The sequence below is a fragment of the Humulus lupulus genome, chromosome X (assembly GCF_963169125.1).
Source record: "Humulus lupulus chromosome X, drHumLupu1.1, whole genome shotgun sequence".
NCBI lineage: Eukaryota > Viridiplantae > Streptophyta > Magnoliopsida > Rosales > Cannabaceae > Humulus > Humulus lupulus.
The window spans coordinates 101,467,271-101,474,520 of NC_084802.1; the positions used below are offsets into that span (position 1 = coordinate 101,467,271).

The 7,250-nt window shown below is 41.0% G+C and overlaps 1 non-coding gene across 1 annotated transcript; it reads right to left on the reverse strand.

The window, feature by feature from the left end:
* Positions 1-6,852: 6,852 nt before the first annotated feature.
* Positions 6,853-6,959, reverse strand: LOC133807795 (small nucleolar RNA R71). The gene has a single exon (XR_009879688.1). It is a non-coding gene; the product is annotated as a small nucleolar RNA R71 (small nucleolar RNA).
* Positions 6,960-7,250: the final 291 nt, after the last annotated feature.

Here is a 7,250-nt window from a genome sequence, read left to right on the forward strand (position 1 = left end):
AAGTAGAAATACTTACTGATATTCGGGTAGGTGGAGGTTGAAGGAGTAACTGGATCACTGCACAGCACGATCGCAAGAAGTAAAAGCTGCAAAGATGAACGGCGATTCAAACCAGGAACTTCGGGGAATAAACCCACTGCCAAATCAAAAAGAAAAGTTTCCAGATACTTACCAAAAGAAATGGCAAGTTCGGAGGAACGTAAGCTGGGAAGCCTGAGAGTTCGAAGGTTTGGAAATCTGAAAATCCTAAAAATGGAGAATCTGAAAGCGTAAAGAGGAAGAAAGGTCCTTTCCCTCGTTTTTATAACAGGGAAGAAGCCGTTTCGAATTCCTCGAGTGGACGGTCCCGATCTTCCCATTCCGTGTGCGTCAGATCCAACGGCTGGAGAGGAAGCGACGATCCTATTTATGACTCCTCGGATGGGAATAAAGTATTTATTTCCCATCATTACACCACCTCAGGCCCTGAGTACCATTAAAAACCGTCAAATAGTCAGATGACTGACGCACGCATCCTCAACCAGTCGCCTCACGCACACGTCTTGGTCGCAGAACCATTCCCAGAGTGACACGTGATCCTTGCCGCACTTGAGTACTTGATCTCAAACAGAAGAAATTCCTTTTTCTCTTTCATACTAATACTCAGGCGGGAAAAAGGAACCCTTCCGGGAACACAGAAGGTGCCCCCTCGCCTAGTCTAAGAAACCGATTGTACAAGCTCCCGGATCTCTCAAAGCTCCGCGACCTTGGGGGGTAAATGTTATCCAGATTTCCGGATAGCGTTTAGATTGATGACCTCGGGGAAGCAGAATTATCGATGTCTTTCACGGAGGGTGACCAGAGCTCGCGGATGGACAGAAAGGCTTCGCTTCTCCTGTCTAGTATCCGGATTACTCTTCCAAACAAGCACAACACGGAAACTCGTCAACTCTCCCGGACTCCCGAAGGATACCCCTCGGGGAGGCCCCTTCCAGGAGAGGCTCTTCGAGTGGTCTCCGCGGAAACAGTTCCGTGCCCCGCACAGAACAAAACCGAACGGTCGAGTCCGGGAGAAGGCATATTTGGAATGATATCCGTCTGACACAGGATCCCGCCTGACACGCCCGTCAGGTCAAAGCCGCACACATCCTAGCACGCCTAAAGGTACCTTTTCGCCTACTGTTCCGCTAACAACTTGGAAAAGACGGCTGACTTTGTGTGTTCCCCATACTTTCAATTAAATATACCCACATAGAGTCTGGTAGCCATGCTACTACAGTAATTGTATCCCCTATTTATGGCTGGTGTAATTAAGACTCATGTAGGTAGAGAAAAACCCTAATCCGAAACCCTAGCTATAAAGACTCCTTCCTTTTACAAGAAGGGGGAGGGAGAGATCAGAGAGCAAAGACTCTACCAAAATCTCTCTAGCTTCATCTTCTTCAAGAGAACCCGAGAGAAACATTGTGAGTGTGTGAAGTTCTTATGCACCAGCCATCTTACTGTAATCTTTTCCAAGTATAATAACATCGACTCGTGGACTAGGGCTTGTTAACGCCTGAACCACGTAAAAACACTGTTTGTTTAGTTACATTTCAGTATTTCTACAGTTCTTATCTTTTTATTATTCTGTTAGTTATTCGTTTCCGAAAAACTCGGTAAACACCATCCAAAACTATCCCAATTCCACAACTCAATTATCACAAAACTTCTAACACGATTCCAACAACACAACCCAGGAAAAACTTAGCCTAGAAACTCACCAAAATCCCACTTCAATCTCTGAAACCTAAAAGCTTAAAAACATCAAAACCAGTCAAGAAAACACTAAGATTCAGTCATTAAATCATAAATTCGAGCTTACCTTCTTTGATGAACCAACTCTGTAAGAGATTTCTGAGCTAACTCCCAAGTTCCAAGCTTCAATTCAGTCCTTCAATGTCAAAACCCATAAACACCTCAAAACTCAGCCATAACCACAGAATTTAACAACCATGCATAAAGCTTATGGCTTACCTTAATTCTTGATTGAATCATCAGCCAATCCCTGAGCTAATCTCCTAAATCACAGCTCCAATGCTTTGAATTTCAGCCAAGTTCTTCTTGGTTCTTTGTGGTTTCCCTTGAGAGAGAAAGAGAAGAGGAGAGAAGGTCGGTTTAGTTATTTGTTCTACCATTTTCTAAAGTTTTGTCTATTTATCCTTAAACAATTAAGTCAATCCCGAGGCTCGGGGTACTGGAAACGTCCCCGAGGGCAAAATGGTAAAATTCCTCAGTATTCCCACCTAAGCTTCCTAACCTCAAATATATCTCCAATTATTTATTCCCATAACCCGATAACCTAAATAACCATCCAATACCTAAAATACCCCTTAACTTGCCCTAAGTATAGTATTAAGCCCCGTTATGACTTTCCCGCTAACAAGCTCCCTAGGATAGTCTCAAGTCGCATGTTGCAGATTTACCCACATAATAATGTGGTCCTCACAATTATAACATATAATCACATGTATATTCATATAACCATACAAGCATACTTATCACAAAATCATGCATTAAACTATTTAATTCACACATAAACCAACTGTGCCCTCCCGACACGCTAATCAAGGCCCTTAAGACTTATTAGTGATTTTGGGTCATTACACTTGGCCAACCCATCGAATCTGTTAACATACTCTGTTATAGTTGCATTGCCCTGAACCAGGTTAACTTATTCTTCTTAGCAGTTTGGGCTGCATCACAGTAATATCTTTCATTAAACAACTGCCTAAATTCCTTCCAGTCCATCACAGCTATATCTTGTGTCTGGGATACCACTTCCCACCACGTCCAGGCATCATCCTGCAATACGTATGTAGCATAGACACCCTATTGTGACCTACCAGCCCCATACTATCGAGAATGGAACTGATCATACCCATCCATTGCTTAGCTCTGAATGGTTCTAGGCCTCCCTCAAAGATTGGAGGGTAATACTCCTGGAATTGTCCACAAAGAAATTCCCATCTTTTCTCAACCCTAGGCTGAGCCAAAACTGATGCCACTCCTGGCATAGCAAAGGAAGAGGTGCTCCCTAATAGATTCTGATGTTGCTTTAAACACCTAATCTATTCCTCTTGCCTCTGCAATCTTAATTGCGTATCTCTAAACACCTGCTGGAAATTTTGAGGGGCAGATGAACTCAAACCCTGGCTGTAATCCCCAACCCCGGTATAACCACTACCAGGCCTCATTATTTGCCTTGGATACATACCTGCTGATTGAATCTACAATCAATAAGTTGACCCATTAAATATGATGAGCATATTCAAAAGCCTTCCCCATAGGAAAAATCATACCACACTACAATCACAAACCACTGCAGTGCTAAAACACATGCCCATAGCATTTGTTCATCAATTCATAACCCCTGCTCTTCCAACATACACACCATGCTTCCAAATCCAGCATGCAATTATCACATTCATATATTCACGGATCACGTAATCATATAATCATATTAATAGTCAAGAGCCAGGCTCTATCAGAATCTCATGCTCCCTAGTACAATATGCAGGTAAAGCATTTACATTCTATTTAAGCAGTTAAGCACATAACCACATATATAGTTACCATACCCTGAGTGAAGCTATCTTTAGTGATGAGTGTACATGCCCAACTAGTCTTCAGAAACCCTTAACCTTGGCTTGCTCTAATAACAAGTTGTGACGCTCTACTACCCAGGGACCGTTACGGTGTGCATTTAAACAATGCTAAACTCGCTAATCGGGTCCTTTGGCCATAATCGTGTAACTAAGTATGATTAATAGTTTTGGTTAAGGATACAACGTTTCACTAAAACATTTACCATATACATTGGGATCCAAGAAATATAATTTAAAGGTTAATTACAATAAAATATTTACAACCAGCCGACCTAAGCGGAAAAATAGGGTTTAACCCTAGTTCCTCTTTAAATCCTTGGCCATGGCGGTCGAGCAGCCGCATAGGTACACATCGTCACCTAAGCTCTCCAACTCAAGGATGGTCCAGCTTTCTTTTTCCTTTACTTGCACCACATAGCACCCGTGAGCCGAAGCTCAGTAAGAAAAATCAATATGCTTATGAACAGTAATAACATGTTACTAACTCATAATAGGCATGCCTAGTAGTAATAACCCTACTCATGCATGCAAGCAGGTACAAATAAATGTTTGTAGAGTCCTGCGCTCTTAGTAGATGACTAATAAGTCTCTCGCTCTAAGGTAGATGACTAATAAGTCTCTCCTTATGTAGATGAGTGATAAGTCTATCTCTTTATAGATGATTGATAAGTCTATCTCTGAGGTAGATGACTAATAAGTCTCTTCTTTGAATAGTTGACTAATAAGTCACTCTCTCTAAGGTAGATCACTAATAAGTCACACTTTAGATAGGTGACTAATGAATCAAACTTTAGATAGGAGACTAATGAGCCACACTCTGTATAGGTGACTAATGAGTCACACTATGGATAGGTGACTAATAAGTCATTCTCTAAATAGATGAGTGATAAGTTTATCTCTGTGTAGATGACTGATAAGTCTATCTCTGAGTTCCCATGCCCTCCTAGCCATGTGACATTACAGTCACCTGAGCTTATAGCCCTGGCTCTATGTAACTAGCCTTTAGACTAGACAAGCGCTTTCAATTTTCATTGAACTTAAGGTCGGTCAAGCATTCCATGTTGATGATGATAATGATTTTGTCGATTATATCTAATCTTTTTGACTTGCATTAAACACGCTAATACCTTTCTTAACTCATAAGACAATACCATATGACCAGTGCTTAGTACTACTGTTGAACTTGACTAATGAGTCACAGATTCACAGTCAATATTGACACGCTTGTCGATTCTAACTAATAAGTCAGTGCCACTCACAAGTAAGCAAGATTTCTAAGCATTTAATATGAAATCAATCTCCACATTTAGAGTACTCCACATGCCTCATTAATAACCATGCATGTCACATACTAGGTGCAGTTTTCTTACCTCTGGTTCGAGCGTGAAGTAATATAAGAACGACCCTCGAGAACGATCGGTCCTTAAGTTCCTTAGCAGTTACCTAGTCATAACCAATATGGAATTCCATCAATAAATAAATCATAAAAAAGTTTATAATCTAAAACCTTGCTCCCGGGACCAATCCCTTGCTCTTAGGACTTCCAATTCACCCAAACGGGGTAGTGGAACCATCCCTTGAGCCCACAAAGGCCTCCCAAACCATAAAAATGGGCCTTGCTGAAAGTGACATAGCGTTGAGGCACTCCTGGGTAGTGCTGGGGCGCTGCCCCAAGTCAAACTGCACCCTTGCCCTCCTCTGCCTAGCGCTGGGGCGCCATTGACAGACCAGAAAAATTATGGTCTTCTCCCCTGCGATTTCCCATGAAAACCAAGCTTCAAAATCAACCCCAAACATCATCCAAACCTATAATTTAATCCCAAAACTTCATCTATACCTCAACCTCATCAAAACCCAAGCAAACTTTCTCAAAAACTTCATTGATTTCCCACAGTTAGCATCAAACTATTAACTCTGTAAAAGCTGAACAAAAACAGAGGAAAATTAGGATCAAAGCTTGGAGAATCATTACCTAAAGAACTCAAGATCTTCCTAGCAATCCCCAAAGCAATTCCCTAGCTTAAACTTCTAAAATCCTAGCTTTTCCACCAAAGAAACACAAAGAAAAGAGAGGGAGAGAGATGATCGAGTGAGTGAGTGAAGAGCCCCTGTTTTTGCCTTAATCTTCTAGAGCCTTCTGGTTTTTAAACATATCCTAAGGTCAAATGACTAAAATGCCCCCAAGCCTATTTATTACCTTTTTAAGCCACCAAGGGCAAAATTGTCCTTTCCTGTCTATCTCGTTAATTATAATTAACGTCCTCCAATTCCCATTATTCCCAATATTATCAAATGCTAATAAATCATATCCCATTATCCTTTAATTCCAGGGAATGTACTAATCATCAAATTACCTCGAGACTCACCCCGAGCCCCGAAATTAACCTCGTTATGACCAAACTGCTAACTTGTATTCAAAGATCATCTCATGCCGAATAGATCGAAAAAATCCACATTATAATGTGGCCTCATTAATAATTCACCAACATGCATGAAAAAATACAAATATGCCCTCAACGGGCCAAATTACCAAAATGCCCTTATAATGAAAAGTGGACCCATATGCATGCCTTTATCATTATATAATAATATAACTCATGTAATCATGCATATAATCATTTAATGCCATAATAAATCAATTACGGCCCTCCCGACCTCCTAATCAAGGTCCTAAGCCTTATTAGGAAATTTGGGTTGTTACACAGATAGTCTTATTCCTGTTAATCCTGAGATTGAGAAGACTTGCAAACAAAACAGAAGAAAGAAGAGGTTTTCTCATTAGACTGTTGAGATGGCACAGAATGATGGGAATAATGGGGTTCCCGAGGTAGTTCAAGGTCTGGCTCAAAATCCTGTTGTAAGGAGGTTGAAAGATTATGTATTGTCCACTGTTACTGGAGTACAACACTATATAAGACCGCCAGTTGTGGAGGCCAATAATTTTGAGATTAAGCCGACGATCTTGCAAATGGTGCAGTCTACTATCCAATTTGGTGGTTTTCCTTCTAAGGACCCCCATATGCACTTGGCGAATTTCTTGGAGTTGTGTGGTACCTTCAAGTATAATGGAGTGAGCGATGATGCAATCAGGTTGATGTTATTCCCATTTTTATTGAAGGAAAGAGCTAAGAGTTTGTTGAACTCCCTTCAATCCAATTCGATATATACTTGGGAGGATTTAGCTCAGAAATTCCTTGCCAAGTTCTTTCCTCCATCAAAAGCTGCTAAATTGAGAGGGGAGATTAATATTTTTTATCAACTGGATGGTGAATCTTTGTATGACTCTTGGTAAATATTCAAGGAGCTATTGAGAAAATTTCCCCATCATGGTATAGAAAAGTGGATGTTGGTCCACAATTTTTACAACGGGCTGTGTGGTACAACAAGAACAATTATTGATGTTGCGGCTAGTGGGGCATTCATGAGTAAGAGTGTCAATGAAGCTTATGAACTGTTAGAGTGCATGGCCACAAAAAATCATCAGTGGTCTGATGAGAGGTCATCTGGGGTTGTCCACCTCCTTCGTTAAGGTGATTGAAAAAAGAAAGACCAAAACAACCCAGTCTTCAATGCTGATCAGCTGAGATTGAAAGAGCCCTCCATCTTGGATGAGGTGACTGAACC